Raw genomic sequence first — 27,124 nt, forward strand, 5'->3', positions numbered from 1 at the left:
ACAACAGCCACCTTTGGCTTTGAAATGAGTGTAGAGAAAGTAGGAGGATACAGAAAAGGGTTTGCTGTCAGTTGCCTCAGACAGCTGAGTCTCAGAAAAAGAAGGTGAGGTTTAGAGGAGGAGAGGTGGTGCTCAACAGAGCGAAAGTTAGAGGAAAGGCCGCGAATGTTGCAGAAATGAAGAAGACGAGAGTCAGACAGTTGTTCCAGGCACCTCGAGTCGTCACCGGGAGAGGGGCGGATGGTGGGGGCATTTATGGTCCCCCTCCCTGGGGACTCCGAGGCTTGGTGATGAGACGCCATAATTTTTTGGGTTTTGGAAAAGGACGTGTAGTGTGTACTGTGCATGTAGTTTGGTGTAGATAGTTAGAGAAATTTGTACTGGAGAGCATGCTGGCCTACTCTCTGTGTAACTGAAACACTGAAAAAGTTCAGCAAAGGGGTATGGTCAGGAACTAGTCCTGAGGGCTGATGAAACGGGAGCTCCAGCACTCCCTATCATCAGCTTTCCATCCACCTCGGGAGTACTGCCCTGCTCGACTGGTGCTACAGTCTACCCCCACTTCCATCCACCATCAGGTAGAACATTGAAAGATATATAATTGTTGTAATTAAAAACATCAATGGTATTAAAAATAGCATTAACAAAAACAAAAGTTGGGCTGGGTACCCTTTTGTTGGTACTTAGCTCCCCGGTATTTTCCTCCCATCCCCCAACCCCAATGTTGTTGTCAAAATTTCGCCTTCTCTCATATCATAAGGCTTTCAGGAGAGACCTTAGGCCATATGGTTTTTGAAAATTTATGGGTCTGGCAGTTATAGGGGATGAAATAGAACGAAAATTTGTGTTAACCAGAAAAAATTGCTTTCATCCGTGTGTTCTCGTGGGTTAGCATTCAGTTTCACATTTTTCATTTGATATCGCGTTTCCCAACACATTTCTGACAGACTAAGCATATGGCTAAACTGCTCAATCAGTCCGAAATGAGTTGGGAAGAGCAATACTGAATGAAGAATGTGAAACGCAACGCTAACTCAGGAGAACACATGGATGAAAGAGTACCTTTTTTCTGGTTTGCAAACATTTTCGCTCCATTTCGTTCCCTAAAGCAGCCAGACCTGTAAATTTTAGTCTAACTATATGGCCTAACGTCTCACCCAAAGGCCACATGATATGAGAAGGCGAAACTTTGACAACATTGGGTTGGGGGCGGGAGGAAAATACCGGGGAGCCACCCAGCGGAGGTGGCGTTGACCCAGTCCAACTTCTGTTTTTGTTAATGCTACTTTTAATACCACTGATGTTTTTAATTACAACAGTCATATCTCTTTCAGTGTTTTACCTGATGGTGCGTATAGGTGGAGGTAAAGTACATGGGGTAAGGTGGTTAGAAGGGGTAAAAGTGAGAGTTTGATTTCTCTGACGCTCCACATAACGCCCTAAAAGCTTCTCAGTCAGTTTCAAGATAACATAAATTTTCACAGCTGCCAGATTTGTATCACTGCCAGATTTGCATCACTTCCTACGCACGATCTTTATCTTCTCCCGGTCCTTCCAAATCGTTATGATTGTGCTTTCTTTATGCTATGCTGTTTTTTTGCCATTTCGGTAAATGTACGCTTTACTTAAAGCAGTGGAGGAACCTTACCAATTCAGTTCATATTTCTCCAGTTTGTTTTCTGTATTTTTCTGACTATTTTCAGGTAAATTACCTTTTCCTGCTGAAAAATTTCCCACTTTTTATCATCACGTTCCTTAAGCCATAATATGATTGTCTTGACATACTCAAAGGTGATTTTCGTCTCCCAACTTCCCAACTGGATGCTAGGTTAGGTTAAGTTAAATTATAAGGTATAGTTAAGCTAGGTTAGGTCAAGTTAAAAAATTTAGGTTAGGACAGGCCCTAATTTCGCCGTAACCCTGACGTGTCAGACAAGTTGACAGCAGAACACAGCTTAAAACAACGGGGGAAACAGATTTAGCATGAAACGTTTATTTACCACCCAGAAGTAATCCGACAAACACAAGACTATCAGGAAGAAGGAGAACGAAGAATGTCGGCCTGAATGCTCACTTACAGGAGCACATGGATGGAAGTATTCTTTTTAATGATTAGCTAACATTTTCGTTCAGTTTTGTCCCCTAAAACTCGAAACCCATATGACTGTGAGGTAGAGTCTGTGAGACGCGAGAAAGGACTTGAGAGCAGTATGCTCAGTCGGTCCTAAATGTGTTGGGAAGCACGAAACCGAACCAAAAATGTGGAACTGAACACTAACAAGAACACATAGACGAAAGCATTTCTTTCTAATTAGCAAACCTTTTCATTCCATTTCGTCCCCTAAAACTGCGAAACCCATTATGAGTGTGGGGTAGAACTAGGTGAGGCACGAGAAAGGATTGATAACCGTATGCTCAGTTAGTTGGAAATGTGTTGGGAAGCACGAAATCGAACGAAGAATGTGGAACTGAACGCTAACTTATAATAACACATGGATGAAAGAGTAACTTTTCCTCTGATTAGCAAACATTTTCATTTCATTTCATCCCTTAAAACTGCAAAATCCATGATAAGTGTGGGTAAGAACTAGGTGAGGCATGAGAAAGGACTGATAACCATATGCCCAGTTGGTCCAAAATGTGTTGGGAAGCATGAAATCAAACGAAGAATGTGGAACTGAACTCTAACTTACGAGAACGCATTTTTTTTTTTTTTTTTTAATCTGATTAGCATGCACTGTCGTTCCATTTTGTCCCCTGAAATTGCGAAACCCATAAACTTCATTAAACCATTCGGCCTTGAGTGTGCCCAGGAAGCATATTTCCATTCTGTATTCGTATTCATAAAAACCACCAGGAACCCTCAGCCAGGATCAACGCTCACCCAGTCGTTTCAAAACTAACCATAGGTTTTTCACAAAAATATGCTCACTGTGCTTCCCAGGCAAAATTTCAGCAACCTAACCAACCCTAACCTATCCCATCTCACTGAGGCTGTTTGGCTGAGGTGGCTGGCTGTGGTACTGAGATAAATACCCATACAGAATGGAAATATGTGCCCAGGAAATGTACCCAGAGTTTAGAGGGTGACGTCGTAGTGCGCGACTTTCAAATTTCGTCCCCAGGCCAGCTGACTTCCCGCATGAGCTCAAGTTTTTCCGCGTGTTGCCATGACTTGTCTCACTATGCTGACCACGTTAGAACACAAACGTGTTACTCAACCACGTGTTACTCAAGGATTGAGTGTAATTAAAGTCTCCACATACAAATAACTGTTTATCCTTTGTCACTTCTTCACTTAGTTTTATTAGGTCACAAATCTTATTGTTGTTTTCTGTTGGTGAGGAAGGGGGTCTATAAACTCTGCCTATGATTACATTTTTCCCTTCTCTGTTTCTTACTTCACACCAGACACTTTCCTGAGATTCATGTTCATTTAGTTCACTAACTGATGTTTCATATACAATAAAGCCCTTTCTAACCATAATTGCCACACCACCTCCTGGAGCATTTTGAACTTCCCTATCCTTCCTGATGACATTATATTTATTGACATAAAAAAAGTTGCAATTAAACATTTCATTGTTCATCTTTGTTTCGGTTAAGCAAATAACATCTGGGTTCTCGTCATTAATAAGAGATTCTAATTCCACTGTCTTTATTATTAAGCCCATCTAAATTAGTGTAGAGGCACCTGAGACTCTGGTGTGGGTGTTTGCTCTCTGATATATCAGTATATCCGCCGACGAAATGTCATCTGCCTCGTGTTGTCCTTGGGTACCCGAATTACTTTTTTTTCTTTATAGTCCACCACCCACTTGAAATCTTGGCTGCTTTCCTCGTCATTCTTTATCACAGCTAGATTGATTAAGCTCTTCCTTTCTTCACGTTCGCTCTTTGTTTTGTCACTGAATATTCTCACATTCTTAGCAGTGTTGTTGTCAACTGAAGGCAATCTTGATGCAGCTTTAGTTACTTTACCAACCATTTCCTCAGCTGCAAATCTAACCTTGAGCAGTCTTGGTTCACCTTGGTAGTTTTGTCCTTGGCCAGCCCCATAGTAGCTGTTGCCTTTGTGCAACCTGGTCGTGTCTGTTATCTGGACTTCATCTTTGTCAAGTTTCATGTGCTTTGTGAAAAGGTCGGTAACAGATTCCAAGTCCTTTGCCTTACCCACTTCAGTACTTTCTGTATCTGGTTCAGGAACACAGGCCAGTATTAGGTTTCTGGCTCTATATGCTTTATCTTTTTCTAAGTCCAACACTGCTTTCACCTCTGATCTAATCTTTTCTTTTTCTGCTGGGGCAGTAACTACAGTTGCTGCTTCCTTTGGGTCTCTGCTCACTTCCTTTGTTCCTTCCAGTTCCTTTTTTAGATTTGTGTTGATTTTATCCATTTCCTCCATGGCCCTGTCTACCTTATCCATAACCTTGTTTAGCTTATCATTCATGTCATTTCTTATTATGGCTTCCTGAGCTACAAGTTTCATCTCTAATTCCTCTAATCTTCGTGTGTTGCTGTCTACTTGGTGTTTCATGGGAGCTACACTATTAGTATATTGATCAGCTATCAGCTGGCAGTTCCTCACTGAACAGTAGAATACGGCTTTCTTGCCCATTTTGTCCCACATCTTGGCCTCCTCGTCAGTCATTCCCTCACATTTATAATGCACCCAGAAATGGCAGCAGTCACAACAGACACCATTACTCACTTTAGTATGACAGTGTCCACAAATTTCCATTTGTTTTTTCTTTGATCCTTTGTTTATGTCCGTGGGCCCCATTTTAACCACCAGACAGCTTATCAGCACGACCTGCCACAACTTATTCCACCACTGTTTTTCTTTCAATACTGGCTTGACACAGTCTTACCTTGTAATTCCCCGCTATCATGTACTTAGGCAAGCTATTGTCGTGAAGATGGGAAGTCTGAAGGTAATCTAATGTTGATATGAGATGAAAAAGCAGGAGCTCCAGATCGTACATCGATTTGTTTTCAGTTATCCATATTTCTTTTCTTTTTTTTTTGTATAGATAATGAATGGAGGAAGGAAAAATAAAGAAAAAAAAAATAAGTCCATGTTCCTAAAGGCATCCTCCATTCATAAAATATTTATAACAACTGGATTTAAATTGAAGTGGATCAAATGTTTGTGGGAAACAACTCCCAGGAAGTGAATTCCAGAGAGTAGTAGTTCTGGGGATAGATGAATTTTGATAAGCAGAGGTTCTGCATTGTGGGGGAGAGAGTGTGAGTTTATGGGTGCTCCCAGCTGCCCAAGTATTTTGGGAGAAAATGTGAAGGGGAGGCACAATTGATGCCAGTTCATCAGAGCATTTACAGTAAAAATATCGATAAAATAATGCTAAAGAAGCAACATCTCTATGTACTGATAATGGCGGAAGGTCCTGTGTAATGGCAGGATTATTGATTAATCAAATGGCTTTATTTTGAATTTTGTCCAACTGCCTCAATGCAACCGCTCCACATTCACTCCACAGTGGTGAACAGTATTCAATCTGAGAACGCACTTGACTTTTGTATATTGTGACCATCTGCTCGTCAGTGAAGAACTCATGAACTCTGTACATAAGTCCCAATTTTTTGGAAGCATTTTTAGCAACAGATTTAACATAAGCTATCCAGCTTATATTGGGGTTTAGAGTAACACCTAGGATATCAGTTGTGGTGGATTGGGGAATATTGACATCATTTAAAATTATGTGAGAGTCTGAGGGATTCTTTTTTGTTGGAGAAATGAATGTACAGTATTTAGTTTTCTTAGCATTAAATGAGACCAGATTTATTTGTGCCCATTGATTAATTTTAGAAAGGTCCTGGTTCAGAGAAATTGCTGTATTTATTTGGGAATTTATAATATCAAATTGTGTAAAGGAGGTGCTATATGTGAAAGAACTATGAAGGGTTGAGTCATCAGAATAAGAGTGTATTGGGTTGTGAGTGACAGATAGGAGGTCATTTATATGAATGAGAAAGAGGGTTGGCGCCAAAACTGATTCCTGAGGTACGCCAGCATTTATGGAATGAACCTGAGAAGTCCATCTACCATGACCCGTATTTTTCTGTTATGAAGGTAAGAAGAAATTAGAGGAACCAGTGATGCAAGGCCACAATGTGACATCTTAGACAATAAGGCCCGGTTCCATACTCTGTCAAATGCTTTTGATATATCAAGTGCTATTGTGTGTGTTTCACCATGTTGGTCTATTGTTTTGTTAATCTGATGGGTAAGAAGGCAAAGAATGTCGACAGTTGAACATTCTTGTCTAAATCCATATTGCCGATCATTGATTAATTTATTGATTTCTAGATGCTTGACTACGTGTTTGTTAATTAGTGTCCCAATAACTTTACCGAGAATGGAAGTTATTGCAATTGGTATATAGTTTGATGGATCTGAAGTTGCCCCCTTTTTAGGAACAGGATGGATATTTGCTTCTTTCCAAGAGGCTGGAAAACTTGAGGTACAGATGCATAAGTGGAAAAATTTTGCCAGTACAGGAGCCAACGCTGAGGAACTATTTTTAAACCGCCCCATCCCGACCACTTTTCCACCACTGACTCTCCCCAATCCCGACCATTTTTGGAAATATTTTTTTTTTGGCTCAAACTTCCGCTATTGGTGAGAAACATCGAAAATTCATAGAGAAATCGCTCACCTGATGTTTAAAATACTCAATCCAGGTAGCAGTACCTCCTTAACTTACTGGGTTTTCTAACAGGCTGGCACCAAAGAAAACGAGTTCTATGGGAGGGTAACTATTTCACACCACTCATAAACATTATATATTTATTTATTTACTTGGTATGAATTTATATGTAGTACGAGAATATACTGGTTTTCAAACAGTAATATAGGCATTATAAGCATTGTTTCACTCACTAACTCATCACCATACCTGACCTTTTTTTGCCACATTACCTGATCATCATTTCTGGCTGTTTCTTCCTCTAATGCTATGTAAAGTTTGTCCTCCACATTGTCATCGATTGGGGAATCACTCTGGCCCTGAATTTCGTATTGTGGCATGACATGGCTTTACTGGCCAGGTCACTGATAACAGGTGAATTGCTGAGACAATGGCATGCAGTGGGGGGGGGGGGAGGTCATGCTGGGTAAGGCATCGTCCCTGCCTGGCATCTTGTACAGGAAGGTGTCCCATGTATACGTACCAAAAATCACTTGCGAAAATTGAAAATTGTGCAAATTAGGGACCTTGCAATTGATTCGCATTTATGTACATCGACGGGATTGGCAGTGACAAAACGTGTGGACGTTAATTCACGTCGACGGGACGCCGCGGGTTAAGTACTATTGCAGGAATTTCATCTGGACCAGTAGCTCTGTCTACTGAGAGATTCTGTAATACAGCTTGTACGTATCTGGTGTGAATCATGAAAGGAGGCATTTGCAGGGAATCAAAATCAAGCAGGAATATTGTGATTTTCTGTATTTAGGGTTGAGTTTGTTGAAAAAATGTCAACAAGAACTTTGGCTTTTCCACATGGGTCACTTACTAGATTTCCACTGGGGGACTGTAAAGGTGGAATGGAAGAGGTGGTAGTGAAGTTTGAATGAGTTAAGGGTTGACCAGAATATTTTGTTATCATTTGGGTTGTTTCGTAGTTTGTTAGCCTGTCTGTGTAGAAAGCTTGATTTAGAAAGATTGATAACAATTTTGGCATTGTTTCTGATATTTTTATATTAGTTGAAGGCTTCTTTGGTTTTGGTCCTTGTATAATTGTTATAGGCTATTGTTTTATGTTCTGTTACTCTAGCACAATTGTGGTCAAACTATTTAGGAGAATTACATCTTTTTCTGTAACTATGATGGGGAATGAATATTTCCATGCCGACTTCAATGAAATCCTGTATGTGACCCGATGTTGAATTTGCATCTTGGGAGAAAAAGGAGGTCTAAGGAACATCCATGAAAAAATTATGGAGTCCTCCCCCAGTCTGCCCTGTCATAGTGCCATTTAGTCACCATGACAGGTTCAGAGCAGGAGGGAGTGGTAGGTGTTAAACTGGTGGCTTGAATCAGACAGTGATTAGAGGATCCGATGGGGGACTTCACTTCGACATTATAATGATCAGAATTGGTTGTTAGAAACAAGTCCAATAGGTGGGGATTTTGATAGGGGTTGTCTGGTACACGGATGGGTTGACCGACAAACTGGGTGAGATTAAATGAGTTTGCAAATAGCTCACATTCAAGACCAGAGTCATCAGTTCTGGCCGTATAAGTGAATAAGTGAGCCTTTTAAACATTTTACCTGTGCAATAAAGTAGACTTGTTTATATCACACATGCCATCACCTTGATGGAGTTAGCATGAAGAGCAAAACCTGCTGTCAAAATCCACTTGGATATCTTTTGGTTCAATTTGAAATTCAGTTCCGATATGGTATGTTTGATTTTGATATTGTAATTTTAGTTAAGTCAAGAGAGGTTAGGTTATAATAGGTTAGATTAGGTTTAGTACATTAGGACTTTGACTGGGATTTGACATGAAAGGTATTTCAGGGCTCCCTATGGTTAAGGTAAATGGCAATCCTTGGTGGTTAAAATTAGGGAGTAGGGGACCTCATCCCCCCATTAGGATGAATGAGGTTAGGTTAGGCTGGATCATTATGTTTTTTCTAGATTTAAATGTACGATGTGTCCCATCAGTGAGATTGTTGGTAATCACCACATTCAGATGGTTACAGGCTGCCATGGTTGAACTGACAGCTTCCTGAAGTGATCCCAAATAGGTATACTATATTTTGTTTTCACTGGAAAGAGGAAATTATAGAGGTATAAAGCTTTTAGATCAGATAATGAAGGTAATGGAGAGAGTTTTAGAAGGTATGATTAGAGAAAGAGTGAACATTGATGAGATGCAGTTTGGGTTTACGCCAGGTAGGGGGACCACTGATGCCATATTCATTGTTCGACAGCTTCAGGAAAAATATATTGGTAGGAGAAGGGATCTGTATTTTGTTTTTGTTGATTTGGAAAAGGCCTTTGACAGAGTCCCTAGAGAGGTGGTGAAGTGGGCAATGAGAAAGCTTGGCTTGGAGGAGTGGTTGGTTAGGGTAGTTATGGCCATGTATGTGGGTGCTCACACCCAGGTGAGAGTGAATGGAGATTTGAGTGATGAGTTTTCTGTGAATGTTGGTGTGCATCAGGGGTCAGTCTTGAGTCCCATGTTGTTTATCATGGTACTTGAATCCCTTTCACGTGAATTTAGAAACGGACTCCCGTGGGAGTTGTTGTATGTTGATGATTTGGTGTTGATTGGAGAGAATGAAAGGGAGGCAGAGGAAAGGTTTAGGAAGTGGAGAGATGGTATGGGGCAAAAGGGTTTAAGGGTAAATGCAGATAAAATAAAAATGATGATATCTAGGGTTGGTGGCGGTACTGTCAAAGACGAGGGAGAGTGGGCATGTGCAGTTTGCCACAAGGGCGTGGGAAGTAATTCCATCTTGTGCGGTGTGTGTGATAAATGGGTGCATAAGAGATGTAGTGGTATCAGAGGTAGACTGCAAGATAATGCTGATTTTATGTGTACGGCGTGCCGGGGTGAGTAGGTGGAGATTGTTAGACGTGAAAGGATTGAACTTGCTGGTGAATCTCTTGAGTGTGTGGAAGAGTTTTGTTATTTGGGAGACATGTTGTGTGCTGGAGGTGGGGCTGGAGCTAGCTCTGTGGCTAGGGTGAGAAGTGGTTGGAAGAAGTTCAGGGAGCTCTTGCCTCTCCTGACATTGAGGGGGCTCTCCCTACGTGCTAAGGGGTCTTTGTATGCAGCATGTGTTAGGAGTGTAATGCTGTATGGCAGTGAGACCTGGGCAGCGAAGGAGGAAGATATTCGCCGGCTCAGACGTACAGAAATGACAATGATTAGGTGGATGTGCAGTGCGTCCCTGCGTCCAAGGCCTGGAGGGGCTGGGTTTACAATGGAAGAGTTGAGAGGTAGGATGGGACTGGAGTGTATTGGTGTTGTGATGAGGAGAGGTAGATTGAGGTGGTTTGGACATGTGGAGAGGATGGGGGATGATAATTGGGTGAGGAAGATGAGAAGTGTTAATATTGGGGGTGGGGTTATGAGGGGTAGACCGACTGAAATTATTAATATGAACGTGAACCAAATCGATTGTGTAATTGGGAATAATGTGGTGTAGAATGTAGAAAACTTTAAATATCTGGGAACGATTGTATCATCTAATGGATCATTAAACAATGAAATTGAGGAGAGGATTAGACTGGCTTGGCAAGCTGTTGGAATGTTGAAATCTGTATGGAATAATAATATGCTTTCAGTACATACTAAAGTGAAAATTTACAAGTCCATGGTTAGACCAGTTTTAATTTATGGGGATGAGTCATGGTACAGTACAAGTGCAACAGATCAGAAAGTATTAGGATTTGAGAATAAAATACTGAGGAGGATTCTTGGGGTAAAGTGACAAGACAGAGTTACAAATGAAAGAGCAAGGGATATTATGAGAGTGGAAGCAGTTAATGAATATGTGAGACTGGCTCGCTGGAAGTGGCTGGGGCACATATACAGAAAAGAAGGCAGTTTAATACACGATGTGCCAGAATGGACTGCTAGAGGAAGAAGAGGTAGAGGTAGGCCGAGGGAAACCTGGTTGTGGACAATGAAAAGAGAAGCAGGAGAGGAGTGTTGGTGGGACCTGAAGGAGATGGCAAGAGACAAATATTGGTGGAGAGAGTTCATTGAGATCCTTTGCATCCCGTGGGGTGCCACAGGAAATGATTGATTGATTGATTGATATATACATTGCCAGACGCCTTAATCCCATAAGGGGTGGCCACAAGCAAATCACCTCCAAGTTACTCTGTCCCCTGCCATTTCATTGCCTTGCTCCCAGTTCACACCTTCCCCCCCTCTCATATACCTCTCCACTCCATCCCTCCATCTCATCCTTGGCCTCCCCCTTCCTCTTCCCCCCTCCACTTTACTCATTATACTTGATATGCTTTGAGGCAAATGACTTTTTTTTTTTTTTTTTTGTAAATTCTGAACAGGTAAGTATGCTGTGTTATTGCTGATGTTGTGAGGCAGACATAGCTGACAGTGAGGGAGTGATATCGAGAGAAAAGTGTGGAGATGGCTGGATACCCTGTTCCCACACAGCCTCACTGTATTGAACTTCAGGTGTTAAACATTGTAATTTGCCTTTTGTTTAGTGTGTATTTACAAGTGCCACATTTTTATATTTTTGTGGAGATACTTAGAGGTTAGTGAGTGTGCATAATTGGTGATGGTGATGAAGTAGTGTTCAAGAGAATGTTTGTATTATACCAGTCAGCAGAGCAGAAAAGACTCTTGTCATCTGCATTTGGTTTGTTTGTAAAAGAATAGGTTTTCTGTTAAGGAAGTGAATGTGTTGTCTGTAGGTAATGAGACATCAGGAGCAAGTTACAGTAGTCTCATATTGCACTGAGTCGCAACTGAATGTGGAAAAATTCTGTAACATCCGATGTGTGGTGTATGAAGCGGACAAGTACGGGGTACTTTCAGGGTAAATAAAATGCTGTAAACGTACACTATACTCATTTACTTATTTATTCTCTTTGTGTTGTCTGTGATTTCAATATACATGCAAACAGTTGATTTAGAGATGAAGTGTATTCCTACTTGTAATGGCCTCATATATTTTCTTGAATGAAAGAATGCATTTTTTTGAGTTCAATTGCTGTTTTAAATTCATTTCAGAAAAATGATATTTATCTCTAAATACTACTGCATAGTGTGGTAGGTGGGGGCACCCTTCATCCACCCACCTAGTGTAGTGATACCTTGTTCTGGGGGTAGTTCTACACTGAGCAGCAAGCCAAATGTTTTCCCGTAAACGAGGAAAACATTTACGACACTGGGTGGTAACCTTATAACCAAACAACACATGTTCCCTCCATAACAACAAGTGGGTTGGCGGAGGGTTAGTGCCCCTGCCCAGAAAACAGCTAACTAAAAATACAAACAAGAAGCCTCGGACCAGGACTGACTAAAAGTTGACGACTAAGGACCGAACAAAGGACTTGCCACAGATGGCTACATTTTTTTTTTTATGCGAGGAAGAAGGAACCAAAGGCTGAGCCAGCAAAACAGTTCCTTCCAAGAAAAACAACAAAAACAATACAAAAGAGAGCCAAATTCAAGATAATTTCATTTCGAGATGCCTGGACACACTGCGTTTGAAAGACTGGAGATCATAGGAAGTGGGAAATACAGACAGAGGGAGACAGTTCCGGAGTTGACCTGTTGCACAAATGAAAGACTGGGAGAAACGGTTAACTCTTGCATTAGAGAGTTGGACAAAAACGGGATGAGAGTTTCTTGCTAGACGGGTGCTGCACACTCGTCGTAGAGGTGGAGGGATGCAAGCAGACAGTTCAGAGGAGCAGTGACCATTGAAGTAGCGGTAGAAAAGAGATAAAGATGCAACAGTGCGGCGAAGAAACAGAGGTTGAAGGGAGCCAGTAAGAGGAGGAGAGTTGATGAGACAAAAAGCCTTAGACTCCACCCTAGTGAGAAGAGCTGTATGTGGGGAGCCTCCCCACACATGAGAGTTGTACTCTAAACAGGGGCGAATAAAACCCGTGTGTAAAGTCAACGACTGTGCAGGGGTGAAGAAGGCACGGAGTCGGCTTAACACCTGATCTCTTGGAAGCAGATTTTACAAGAGATGCAATATGATCTTTCCAAGACAAGTCCCAAGTGAATGAAACCCCAAGCATGTTCAAAGATGATGCAGGATTGAGCTGGATATTATTAAACTTTAGTGAGTACTCCTGTGGAAGATTTTGATAGATTGATAGATGTAAAAACTAAGTCTTTGATGCATTAAAAACAAGATTTTTTTTTTTACCCGATGTAAAAACTGAGTCTTTGATGCAATAAAAACAAGATTTTTTTTTTTTACCCCAGTCGGAGATACGAGCCAAGTCAGACATTAGGTGTGCCATAGCCTCATCGCTTGTTTGTTGAAGAAACTGCTGAGATGGACGGTGTGGAAACTGAATGGATAGGTGAAGGGTGGAATCATCAGCGTACAAGTGGATAGAGTTAGATGTACATCTTAGAAGATCATTGATGAATAAAAGAGAGTTGGTGATAGGACAGAGCCCTGATGAACACCACTGTTGATAGATCTAGGAGAAGAACGATGGCCGTCTACAACAGCAGCTATGGAACGACCAGACAGGAAGCTATAGATGCAGGCACAGATAGAAGGATAGAAACTGTAAGAGGGCAGTTTGGAAATTAAAGATTTATGCCAGACTCGATCGAAAGCCTTTGGGATGTCAAGTGCAACGGCAAAGCTCCAAATTCCCGAGTGGAAGATGACCAGGAGTCTGAAAGGAAGGTGAGAAGATCGCCAGTGGAGCGACCCTGACGGGACCCATACTGACGATCAGAAAGAAGGTTGTGATAGGAAAGATGCTTTAAAATTTTTCTGATTAGAATGGACTCGAAAACTTTTGAGACAGAGGATCTTAAAGTATTTGGACGATAGTGCAAATGATGAGGTGAAAGAGAGAGAGAGATTGTCCAGTCACTTGAGGGTGCGAAAGTGGATGTATGTGGACTAACTGAAACTAAACGGGATGTGAGAGTGTGAGAGAATGGGAGTATGGATGGGGTATATGTGCCAGAGTAGGTGAGAATGAGAGGGCAAAAGAAGGAGTGTGTATTGTTGTGAGTAACAGATGCAAGGGGAATATAAGAGAGTATGGATCAGTTGGCTCTAGGATTGTGTAGGTAATAGTGAAAGTTGGACTACAAATGTGGGTGATTGTGTGCATGTATGCGCCAATGCAAGATCATGCAAGTAGAGTGAGAAGAGTTCTGGACAAATGTGGAAGCGTGCATGGAAAAGTTTGTAAGGAATGAGAGAGTGTTTTTGATTGGAGATATGAATGGAAAAGTCGGGAATGTGAAGGTGGATGGAGTAGTTGGTGAGTGTGGTGTGCCTGCAGAGATGGATGAGCATGGCAGTGCTTTAGTGGACATTTGTCCTGGAAGGGGATTGGTGACAGCTAATACCCTCTTCAGGCACAAAATGATCCATAGGTATACGTGGTGAGTGATGAGAAGGGTGGATGGTGAACTGAATGAATGGAATGCAATGATTGATTATGTGTGTGTGGATGAAAGGATGAGGTGTATAATGGATGCAAGAGTATACAGAGGTTGGGGGAGTTGACTTTTAGACCACCACTGCGTGATGGTCAGAATCAGACTCCAAACAAAATGGAGAAATAGGAGAAGGGAAGGACAGGAGGAAGTAGTTTTTACAAGGAGGGTAGAAAAGTTATGAGAGGATGGAAAAAAGGCAGAGTATAAGAGGGAAGTGGAGGAGCGATTGGATAAATATGGACTGGGGCAGATGGGGGACATGGAAGGTGTGTGCAAGATATTCAAAGAAGAAATATGTGCAGCATGTGAGGTGGTGTGTAGTGTGAAGAGAAGATGAAAGGGGATGCAGGGAACAGCATGGTGGACTGAAGAGGTGAGACAGACTGTGGCACAAAAGAAGAAAGCATATAGTGAGTGGAAGAGAAACATGGGCATCAGAGGAGTTGAGAGAGGGAAGAGAGAGTTATATGTAGAGAGGAAGAGAGAGGTGAAAAGATTAGTAAGAGAGAGTAAGAAAAGAGTGGATGAGGCATGTGGGAGGAATTTGAGTGTAAAGTGGAGGGAATGTAAGAAAATGTTCTGGAAAGAGGTAAAGAGAGTTAGACAGGGTGCCAAAGAAGTTTGCTGGGGAGTGAAAGATGAAAATGGTAGATTACTAGTGGAGAAGGGAGAAGAAGTGAGCAGATGGAGAGAACACTTTAATGAATTGTTGACAATAGAGAATGAAAGTAATGCAAGTATAAGTGGCTGGGGAATGGCTGGGAGAAGGAAGGATGTGAGAAGAGAGGAAGAAATCAGTAGGATGGAAGTTGTGGAAGCAATGAAGAAGGTCAAAATGGGGAAAGCCCCAGGAATTGATGGAGTATGTGGTGAAATGCTGAAGCATGGGGGAGAGATGGTAATAGAATGGATGTGGAAGATGTGCAGATTGGCCTGGGAGGAAGGTAGAGTCCCGGAGGATTGGAAGTCAGGGACAGTTATTCCCCTGTACAAAGGAAAAGGGGAAAAAAAAGTGTGTGGTAATCATAGGGGCATTTGCTATCTTAGTGTAATAGGAAAAGTATATTGTAGAATGCTTATTGACAGAGTTAGGGAAATAACAGAGGAATTAATTGGTGAAGAACAGGAAGGTTTTAGGAAGGGAAGTTGTGTAGATCAGATATTCATTTTTAGATCTTTAGTGGATAAGTTTCTAGAGAAAGGGAAGAAGTTGTATGCAGCCTTCATGGATTTGGAGAAGGCATATAACTGGGTGGATAGACAAGGATTGTGGAAAGTATTAAGAATATATGGAGTAGATGGGAAGTTGTTGAAGGCTGTGAAGAGTATGCGTGAGGGTGCTAATGCTGCAGTGCGTGTGGATAGTGAACTGAGTGAATTTTTCTGTTTGATGGTTGGATTGAAACAAGGATATGTCATGTCTCCATGGCTGTTCAATCTGTACATGGATGGAGTTTTAAAAGAGGTACAAGGTAGGGCAGTGGATGTTGGAGCAGTTGTAGTGAGAGAGGACAGTGTTTGGAAACTCTCTGTACTGTTGTTTGCAGATGACACTGTGTTGTTAAGTGAAGATGAATGGGAGCTGCAAGGCTTGGTGGATGAGTTTGGGAGAATATGTAAGAAATGGAATCTAAAGGTGAATGTAGGAAGAGTCAAGTGATGGTGTTTGAGAGAAATGAAGTCACTGAATGTACAGTGAGATTGGATGGTGAGGAGATGGAGAATGTGAGTGCATTTAAGTACTTGGGTAGTGTGATGAGTAAGGATGGAAGTTTGGAGGGTGAAGTGCTTGAAAGGGTGCAACAGGGAAGAAAGGTTGCTGGTTTCTTGAAAGCAGTGATAAGAAACAGGGAAGTGAGCATGGAAGTGAAAAAGCTACTATCTATCTATAGCCCGACGCCCTAATCCCGCAAAGGGTGGCCGCAGACAAAACGCCTCCAAGTTGCTCTGTCACCCACCATTTGACTACCCTCCCCCCAACTCACCCCCCCCTCCCTCATATACCTCTCAACTCCATCCCTCCACCTCATCCTCGGTCTACCTCTCCCTCTCCCTCCCTCCACCTCATCTACATACATCCTCTTAGTCAGTCTTTCATTCTCCATTCTCCTCACATGTCCAAACCACCTCAGTGTATTTCTCCTACTCTTCTCAACCACATCCACATCCACCCCACAGCGTTCCTTCACTTCTTCATTCGTCAACCTGTCCCTCCACGTCACTCCACATGCTCCTCTCAAGTAACTCATTTCCACTGCTCTCACTCTTGACTTGTTCCCCTCTTGCAAGGTCCACGCCTCGCTTCCATATGTCAGGGTAGGGATCACAATACTATCATGCAGTGACTTCTTAACTTCCATACTCACCTCCCTATTTCTCATCACTGCTTTCAGTGTACCAACAACCTTCCTTCCCTGCTGTACCCTTTCACGCACTTCATCCCCCAAAGTTCCATCCTTACTCGTCACACTACCCAAGTACTTGAATGCACTCACATTCTCCATATCCTCACCATCCAACCTCACTGCACACTCTGTGACTTCATTCCTCTCAAACACCATAACTTTACTTTTGTTTACATTAACTTTCAGCTTCCTCCTCCTACACACTGTCCCAAATTCATTCACCAAACCTTGCAACTCCCATTCATCTTCACTCAACAGTACTGTATCATCAGCAAACAGCAACACCGGAATCTTCCAAATCTCACCCTCATTCATTAGGGCCACCCCCACATCCACTGCCCTACCCTGCACCTCCTTTACAACCCCATCCATGTATATTTTAAACAGCCATGGAGACATCACACAACCCTGTTTCAGTCCCACATTGAGATCAAAGACCTCACTCAGCTCACCATCCACTCGCACCATAACCCTAGCTCCCTCGTACATACTCTTCACAGCACTCAACAATTTTCCCTCCACTCCATATATTCTTAATACCTTCCACATACCTTGCCTATCTATTCTGTCATAAGCTTTCTCCAAGTCCATGAAGGCAGCATACACTTTCCTTCCCTTCTCTAGATACTTCTCCACTAAACATCTTAGAACAAATATCTGATCTACACACCCTTTTCCCTTCCTAAATCCCCCTTGTTCTTTTCCAACTAGCTCCTCTGTCATATGCCTAACCCTATCAATGAGTATTCTACCATATATTTTACCAGTCACACTAAGTAGGCAAATACCCCTATGGTTACCACATACTTCTCTCTCTCCTTTTCCTTTGTATAAAGGAACAATTATACCTGATTTCCAGTCCTCTGGAACCCTTCCCTCTTCCCAAGCCAATCTACACAACTTCCATATCCAGTCCACAACAATCTCACCCCCATACCTAAGCATTTCACCACACAGTCCATCAATTCCTGGGGCCTTTCCCAACTTAATATTCTTCATCACTTCCACTACTTCTGCCCTACTGATCTCTTCCTCCCTCCTCTCATCTCTTCTTCTCCCAGCCATTCCCCAACCACTTATACTCGCACTGCTCTCACTCTCCACATTCAACAAATCCTCAAAGAGCTCCTTCCATCTCCTCAGTTTCTCTCTCTTCTCCACCAACAATCTATTATTCCTATCTTTCACTCCCCTACTCTTTCCCCTTTCACACTGCCTTACTTTCTTTACTTCCTTCCAAAACAATTTCTTACTCTCCCTCTATTTCACACTCAGATTCCTCCCAAACTCCTCATCCACTTTCTTTTTACTCTCCTTCACCAGTCTCTTAACCTCCCTTCTCCTGCTCACATATACCTCTCTCTTCTCTCTCTCATCTTCTCCCCTACCTCTACTCGCTAACCATTCACTATATGCCATCTTCTTTTGTTCCACAGCTCGTTTCACCTCATCATTCCACCATGCTGTCCCTTGCACACCCTTGCATCTCCTCCTCACTCCACAAACCGCCTCACATGCTGCGCCTATCTCTTCCGTGAATATCTTACATACGTCTTCCACCCCTTCCATCTGCTCTAGCTCATACCTTCCCAGTCTTTCTTCCACTATGCTCTTATACTCTGTCATTTTCTCACTATCTTGCAATTTCTCCACTCTTCTCACAGGAGTTGCTTCCTCCTGTCTTTCCCTTCGTCTCCTCAACCACTTTCTTTGCAGCTCTACCTTGGCCATCACTAAGTGATGGTCCGAGACTCCATTCCCCCACCCTCTCCACACTCTTGCATCCAACACTTGTCTTCTCATTCGCTCATCCACACACACGTAGTCTATCATTGCCTTTCGTTCAACAAGTTCACCATCCATCCTCCTCATTACTCTCCATGTATACCGGTGGATCATCTTATGCCGAAAGTAGGTGTTGGCTATTGCCAACCCCTTACAAGTACAGATGTCCACCAAAGCACTTCCATTCCCATCTTCGTCAGCTGGCACACCCCACTGACCAACCACTCCATCCACTCGTACATTCCCAACTTTGCCATTCATGTCTCCAATCAACAGCACTCTCTCGCTCCTCTCAAACTTGTCCAAAACTCATCTTTCACTCTTGCCACTTGATCCTCTGTCGGGGCATACACACATACTGTACAATCGCCCACGCTTGTATACCTACTTTTATCCTCACCCATACAATCCTTACACCCACTGTTCCATACTCTCTTATATTCTCCTTCCACTTCTTGCTTATCATCAGACATACTCCCTCTCTTGCCCTCTCATTTTCATTGACTCCCGCACATATACCTAAACCATATTCCCATTCTCTCACCTTTTCACCTTTTCATTTAGTTTTAGTCAATCCACATATATCCACTTTTGCATCCTCAAGCACCTGAACAATCTCTCTCTCTTTCACTTCATCATTCACTCCTCTCACATTCCACATTCCCACCCTAAGAATGTCCTTCGTCCGTTCCTTAGTCGTCAACGTATGGTCCGTCCGGTCCGAGGCATTTTGTTCACTTTTTTAGTTAGTTCATTTTACGGGGTGGGGCACTAACCCACCACCAACCCTTTTAGTCGCCTCATACAACAAGCAGGGATACTGGGGGAGTATTCTTGAAACCCCCCTACCCCCAGGGCACATGACAGTAACGTATGGAAGTGAAGCTTGGACGTTGTTGGAGGGATACATGTCATGAGTGAGAGCAGTAAAAGTCAGTTATTTGAGAGGAGCATGTGGAGTCACATGGAGAGACCGACTGACAAATGAGGAAGTGAAGTAGTGTTGTGATGTGGATGTGGGTCTGACAGGAAGCATTAGGAGAAGCATTGTTTTCCTTTCTTGTACCTTATTTTACATAAAGAGGAAGAAACCAGTGACTGATAAACAGTACTGAATATGGGTTCTGAAAGGTGAATGTGTATTTTGAGTGAAAACTACTTATATCAAGCAACCTTTATGCAGTCTTGGCTGAGACACTTTTTTTTTCTTTGAACTGCCCCTCCAGAATTAGGGTGCCTCTTTCAAACTGCAGCATCTTATGTGTCATGAAATACTTTAGTTAGTCAAAGAAGAAGGATTTTTGCAAGAAACGGGAGCATGTGGTGTGGTGGAGAGAGAGAGAGAGAGAGAGGGAAAGGGAAGATATCCAAAAATACCTCTTCCTAAAGTCACAGAAGTACTTTTGCCTGCCTGTGCCTGTGTAAACAACTGATAAGGGGAGGGAGTGAGGAAGGTAGGAAAGAGAGGATGGTGTAGAGAGAGAGGAGAGAAAGGAGGATGCTGCTAGCCATGGGGTGGGAGGAAGGGAAGAGGAGAGAGAGGAGAGAAAGAGGGGAGATGTAAACCAACTTAACTCTCTCAGTTACCTTAAAATATTAAAATAATATCCACTGATGAGGTCCTCATAATGTTAGTTTCTAAATAATGGTACTGTATTAACAAATACATGTGAGTACAACATGTGTGTTTTAAATATAACTAAGGTGGTAGGTGGTGGTGATCATCATCCACTCACCTGATGTAGAGCTACCTACTTCTTCCTTCACCCTTTTTATTCTATCTTTGTGTCTGTCCTCCTCTTTTACTATTTCTCTCTTTTCTTCCAACACTTTTTATTATTATTGTTTCCATTTTGGGCAGCTCTGCACTGAGTGACAAGGCTAATTGGTTTCCTGTAATGCAGGAAACCATTTCCAGTGTTGGGTGGTAGCCATATAACCAGAATACCATTGTGCTGTGTGCATGCTTGTAGCTCTTTCTGTGGGAAACGATAAAAAGTTAACAAAAATATGCAACCAGTTGGCACCAGCCTGTCTCATTTGTGTTGTGTAACTTAGGTAGCTACTCACCTGCTTTAGGTTCTACTCATATCCATCTGTGCATCTCACTTTCACTTTTAATAAATCTCAAAATATTCTTAGTCCCATTAACTCCTGTGGAAAATATTTAATGTTTGTGTAAATATAGCTACACACATTTGGCACCAGCCTGTCTTCTTTGTGTTGTATAACTTACATAATTAGTCACCTGCCTTGGGCTCTCCTTGTTTGTTACATCTCACCCATTTTTAATAAACAACAGTATTCTTACTGCCTGTAACCAATCAAGCATTCAGTGTGGATGAGACAGGCCTGTGGTGAAATATGTATTATTGAAACTCTGTTTATCTATTTATTGTCAGACGCCTTAATCCCGTAAGGGGTGGTCACAAACAAATCTCCTCCATGTCGCTCTGTTCCCTGCCATTTCACTGCCCTGCTCCAAGCTCACCCCCCCCCCTCTCATATACAGTACCTCTCCACTCAATCCCTTCATCCCATCCTTGGCCTCCCCCTCCCTTTCTCCCCCCTTCACCTCACTCACATACACTCTTCTCATCAGTCACTCGCTCTCCATCCTCTCCACATGGCCAAACCACCCTAATGTGTTTCTCCTAACGCATCCTATCACATCCACACCACAATGCTCCTTCACTTCCTCATTTGTCAGTCTTCTTGCTTTACTATCCTTATCCTTCAGCATGAAGAGTTAGATCTTGTAGTCATAATTTTCTCTGTAACAAGCAGCCTCGAAAGGACCATAAGGTCTGTTGCTGTTTGCTTTCCTATGTAATCCTATGTAATCCTATGTAGTCTGTCTCTCCATGTGACTCCACATGCTCCTCTCAAATAACTCATTTCCACTGCCCTCACTCTTGACTTGTGTCCCTCCAACAAGGTCCAAGCTTCACTTCCATATGTTAGAGTTGGTATCACAATACTGTCATGTAGTAGCTTTTTCACTTCCATGCTCACTTCCCTGTTTCTTATCACTGCTTTCAAGGAACCAGCTACCTTTCTTCCCTGTTGCACACTTTCAAGCATTTCACCCTCCAAACTTCCATCCTTACTCATCACACTACCCAGGTACTTAAATGCACTCATATTCTGCATTTCCTCCCCAACCAATCTCACTCTACATTCAATGACTTCACTTCTCTCGAAGACCATCACTTTACTCCTCCCTGCATTCACCTTTAGATTCCGTTTCTTACACACTCTCTCAAACTCATCCACCAAGCCTTGCAGTTCCCCTTTGTCTTCACTTAACAACACAATATCATCTGCAAACAACAGTACAGGGAGTTTCCAAACACCTCCCTCTCTCACTAGGGCTGGTCCAACATCCACTGCCCTACCTTGTGTCCCTTTTATAGCCCCATCCATATACGGATTGAACAACCATGGAAATATGACACATCCTTTTTTCAATCCAGCCATCAAATAGAAAAATTCACTCATTTCACTATCCACATGCACTGCAGCCTTAGTACCTCATACATACTCTTTACAGCCTTCATCAACTTCTCATTTACTCCATATATTCATAATACTTTCCACAGTCCTTGTCTATCCACCCTGTAATATGCTTTCTCCAAATCCATGAAGGCTGGATATAACTTTTTTTTACCTTCTCTAGAAGCTTTTCCACTAAAGATATAAGAATGAATATCTGATCTACACAGCCTCTTCCCTTCCTAAAGCCTCCTTGTTCTTCTCCAACTAATTCCTCTGTTATTTCGCAAACTCTGTCAATAAGTATCCTACCATATACTTTTCCTATTACACTAAGAAGGCAAATGCCCTATGATTACCACACACTTCTTTTTCCTCTTTTCCTGTGTACAGGGGAATAATTATCCCTGACTTCCAATTTTCCGAGACTCTGCCTTCCTCCGAGGCCAATCTGCATATCTTCCACATCCATTCTATTACTGTACTATCTCTCCCCAATGCATCAGCATTTCACCACACAGTCTATCAGTTCCTGGGGCTTTCCCCATTTTAACTTTCTTCATTGCTTCCACAGCTTCCATCCTACTGATTTCTTCCTGTCTTCTCACCTCCCTCCTTTTCCCAGCCATTCCCCAACCATGTATACTTGCATTACTTTCATTCTCTATGTTTAGTAATTCATTAAAGTGTTCTCTCCATCAGCTCACTTTTTCTCCCTTCTCCACTAGTAGTCTACCATTTTTATCTTTCACTCCCCAACTAACTTCTTTGGCACACTGTCTAACTCTCTTTACGTCTTTCCAGAATATTTTCTTACATTCCATCCACCTTACACTCAAATTCTTTCCACATTCCTCATCCACTCTCTTCTTACTCTCTCTTACTAATCTTTTGACCTCTCTCTTCCTCTCTACAGATAACTCTCTTTTTCGTCTCGCAACTTCTTCAACGCCCGTTTCTCTTCCACTCACTATATGCTTTCTTCTTTTGTGCCACAGCCTCTTTCACCTCTTCAGTCCACCATGCTGTTCCCTGCATCCCCTTTCATCTTCTCTTCACCCCACACACCATCTCACGTGCTGCACATATTTCTTCTGTGAATATCTTGCACACCCCTTCCACGTCTCCCATCTGCCCCAATCTATATTTACCCAGTCACTCCTCCACTTCCCTTATATTCTGCCCTTTTTCCATCCTCTTGTAACTTTTCTACCCTACTTATATGTACTACTTCCTCCCGTCCATCGCTTCTCTGTTTCTCCATTTTGTTTGGACCTTGATTCTGACAATCACCAAGTGGTGGTCCGAAAGTCCACTCCCCCAACCTCTACATACTCTTGCATCCATTACACACGTTTTCATCCTTTCATCCACACACACATTATCAATCATTGCCTTCTGTTCATTCAGTTCACCATCCGCCCTTCGTATCACTTGCCACAAATATCTATGTATCATCTTGTGCCTGAAGAGGGCATTAGCTATCACCAACCCCCTCCCAGCACAAATATCCACTAAAGCACTGCCATTCTCATCCATCTCTGCAGGCACACCCCACTCAATGACTACAATAAACCCTTCATAAGTCAGACTTTTAGAAGACGGAATCTTCGGTAAGTCGTACTCAGGCCGAGGCCACGTATGTAAGTAGGCCGAGATGCGGAGGTAGGGGGACAAAGGTGCCGCCAGGCCAACATGTGGCCGCCAGTCTGCTGCTTGCCTGATTTCAATGGCTTTGAAGTCTTAAATTATCTTGAAGTTATGGAAAAAGTCGGTGAGAAGATATTAATGAAGATGATGTCATCCAGTGGCTTGAAATGGATGCAGATGATCCTGGGTATCATCACCAAACAGAAGAAATTGCTAAGTCTGTGGCTGGGAAGAAATATGAAGATGATAACGATGATGACGAGGAAGAGAACAGTGATGTTGGTCGCAAGAATCCATACAAATTATCCCAAGTTCTTAAAGCAATTGATATTGTCATATCTTGGCTGGATTATGTTGATGATCCAGAAGCACAAAATTTTTATACACATGTAAGGGAGTTGCAAGGCTTGGTTATTTGTCGCCAGTATTCGCAGCAGAAGCAGGTGAAGAGTCATGACTTCTTTAACCCTTTAACTGCGGGGTTGTTGGGGGTGTGCCGTGCGTGTCCTATGGGGATATTCGCGCTTCGACTGACTTTTTAAAAATATTTGCCAAAAATCAGTTATTAGTCCTAGAATATTATAATTGTATAAGCATATGGCACATACCTTCAGCTTTCTTCTGGGATGTTTGTTGAGCCTTCACCATCTACCGTAGGACTTGTGGAGACTTCTGAAGTTGGGTAACGAAGTCTCCACTTTACACTTCCCGATACCCCGTAATATGGTTACCACTGCCTAATATTATAACTACAAACACTATTCTGTGATATTCAAGTAGTTTGGAATCCATATTCCAAAAAAAAAAAAAACACTGTGAAAGCAATGTAAATTACGAGCGCATACAAGCTTTCCACCTGTGCTCGTTCCCCAATGGTATTCTGAGGTGGAGCTGTCATTTATTATTTATAAACACACTCACACTTTATATTCCTAGTACTTTATTACACTTATTTATATATACAGTATCTATAATTTTCTTTCAGTACTAGTAGTTTTATTTTCACTCAAGGCATTAACTTTTTCTGTAAACTAGCGTAGAGAGCGAAGCTGTCACTTTCACTTTCATTACTCGCAGTATTTATACGTGCTAGAGCGAAACTTTCACTTTCATCACTCCTAGTATTTATACTCATATTCTTATATTACTACTTATTTACATTTCTATTTACATTATTTACATTTCTATTTTATTTACACTATGTTATGCACTGTCACTTGCAGTAACTTATAAAACTATTTTCCACTGTTCAGTTATATTTACATTCATTGGTTTCACTTGCTGTTTACACATTACAGTGGAAGCTCGATTATCCAGGCTTGGATTATCCAGCTTTCGGTATATCCGGGCCGTGACCCAATGGTTCAGTGGTACAGTAATTCATAGAATTATCCGTACGAATGCTCAGGTTTAAACAGGAAGCATCCAGTTGCTAGGGAGAGAGGCATGGATAAACCAGAGAGGGTCTTGCTCACCCTGCCCCCACCCACACCTCCTGCTCACAACTCGATCACAAGGGTGGTAGGGTGGAGTTTGGTGAGGCAACTGATACTCCTGACGTAGCCTAACCTTGCTTAACTACTTAATAATTTAACCTAATTTAACCTAACCTGACCTAACCTGGGCTCCAGTTGGGAAATTGGGAAACTAAATCCACTTTTGTGTACAATGAGTTTCTTCCATTATGCCCGAAGCAATCGTAGTTACAGCTTAAAGAATGTGATAAAAGAGAAAATCTTTCAGCAGGAGAAGGTAGTTTACTACCCTCAAAATAGAAAAACACAGAAAACAAACTGGAGGAACATGAAGTGAATTGGTGAAGTCTTTAGGCTGTATGCTTAGACGAAAAGTAATGGGTTTCCTTGTATTAGGGAACGAAATGAAACAAGAATGTCTGCAAATCAGAAAAAAAAAAAAATTACTCATCTCATGTGTTCTCGTAAGTTAGCATTCAGTTCTGCATTCTTCGTTAGGTATCACGCCTCCCAACACATTTTGAACCGACAGAGCATTATTTCTTCCTCTTACATTTACTGTTCACTCTTTTGTTCTTTCTTAAGTGTACTGTATGTATGAAAGAGAGTATTAATACAAACAATAATGCGTTCCATTAACCCCATCATAGCTGTCAGCCTCGAACAATGGTTTACTGTACCGGTGTCAGGGATGTTGGGTTAGGGAGAGCTATAAAAAATTGCGAACAATTATGGGAAGGGAACGAAGGTCACTGGTATGTTTTCACGACCCTCCTCTACCATCTCAAACAGTTAGGCGGCCTGCCACTTCATCTCAGATGTTTTCGCCGATATGTTTAAGTGCTAATGTAACATGCACCCTAATTATGAGTAAGTTTCTTCCATTATGCTGGAAACAATCGTAGGTAAGGCTTAAGGAACGTTATGAAAAGAAAACAAACTAGAAAAATACAGAAAACAAACTAGAGAATATGAATTGAGTTGTTAAGGTTTTATAGGGTGTATGCTTGGACGAAAATTTACGAGTTTCACAATTATAGGGGACGAAATGGAACAATTATGTTTACTAATAAGAAAAAATACTTTCATCTCAAGTGTTCTTGTAAGGTGGCATTCAGTTCCACATTCTTTGTTCGATGTCGCTTCCCAACACATTTCGGACCAACAGAGCATACAGTTATTTCTGCTCCTTACAGTTAAGTGTACATTTATTGCACATTCTTTTGTTCGTTCGTGTAGTTGTGAAAGAGAGAGTATTGATACAGACAATAATGTATTCCATTAACCCCTTATGGCTGCTAGTCTTGAACAATGCTTTACTGTACCGGTGTCAGTAACGTTAAATTAGGGAGAGCCATAAAAACTGCGAACAATTATGGGAAGGGAACCGTCACTGGTATGTTTACACGACCCTACTCAACCATCCCAAACAGCTCGGCGAACCTTTCATCCCAGATGTTTTCGCTGATATGTTTAAATGCTAAAGTAACATGCACCCTAACTTTGTTTAAATTCTAATGTAACATGCCCCCTAATTTTCTTTCACGAATCATAGCAAATCACAAGATGGGTTTAGGGAGGAGGGGAAAAAGCCAGGTGTACCAGACGAGTCTTTTCAAATCTGTAAGAAAAAGAAACTGACTTTATAACTTTGAAAAAATGGTTTCAAGGTCTGCCACGGGAGCACACAAATGTCTAAACTCACGAACATTGAGGATTTGAGGGGGGTAAACATACGCTTTGCTGTAAGTAGTAAAAGCACCTTACCAAATCAGTTCATCCTGATAGTCTGTTATATTTTTCTTATTATTTCTGGGTTGGTAAATAAACATTTCTTGTTAAATCTTTCCCTGCTGTTTTTAGCTGTTCTGGTGTGACGACTCTTTGATTCGTTAACGTAACGGCAGAAGACACTGTTCTAATCTAAGTGTTTAAACCTGGCCTAACCTAGCTTAACTGCCCCTAATAATGTAACCTAACCTAATCTTCAGTTGGGAAGTTGGGAAACGAAGTCCACATTTGAGTACGATGAGTTTCGTCCATTGTGCTGGAAACAATCGTAGGTACAGCTTTAGAACGGGACGATACTAACAGGGAGGAAATCTATCAGCAAGAAAATGTGATTTACCGAACTGAATAT

General features: G+C 41.9%; 1 protein-coding gene across 2 annotated transcripts in view; it reads left to right on the plus strand.

Annotated features, from left to right (window-relative positions):
- Positions 1-27,124, plus strand: part of Coq3 (ubiquinone biosynthesis protein COQ3, mitochondrial) — a 423,669-nt gene that overhangs the window by 13,556 nt on the left and 382,989 nt on the right. The window contains exon 1 of one of the 2 annotated variants that reach the window (XM_080277701.1): positions 24,845-25,045. The exons of the other annotated variant lie outside the window; for it this stretch is intronic. The gene's annotated coding sequence lies outside the window, so the exon portion shown is untranslated. Of the gene's footprint in view, positions 1-24,844; positions 25,046-27,124 lie in introns of those variants that run through there. 2 annotated transcript variants of the gene reach the window in all.

The sequence above is a fragment of the Coenobita brevimanus genome, chromosome 71 (assembly GCF_032717465.1).
Source record: "Coenobita brevimanus isolate Jiangsu-jjx chromosome 71, ASM3271746v2, whole genome shotgun sequence".
In the NCBI taxonomy this organism is placed as follows: Eukaryota; Metazoa; Arthropoda; class Malacostraca; order Decapoda; family Coenobitidae; genus Coenobita; species Coenobita brevimanus.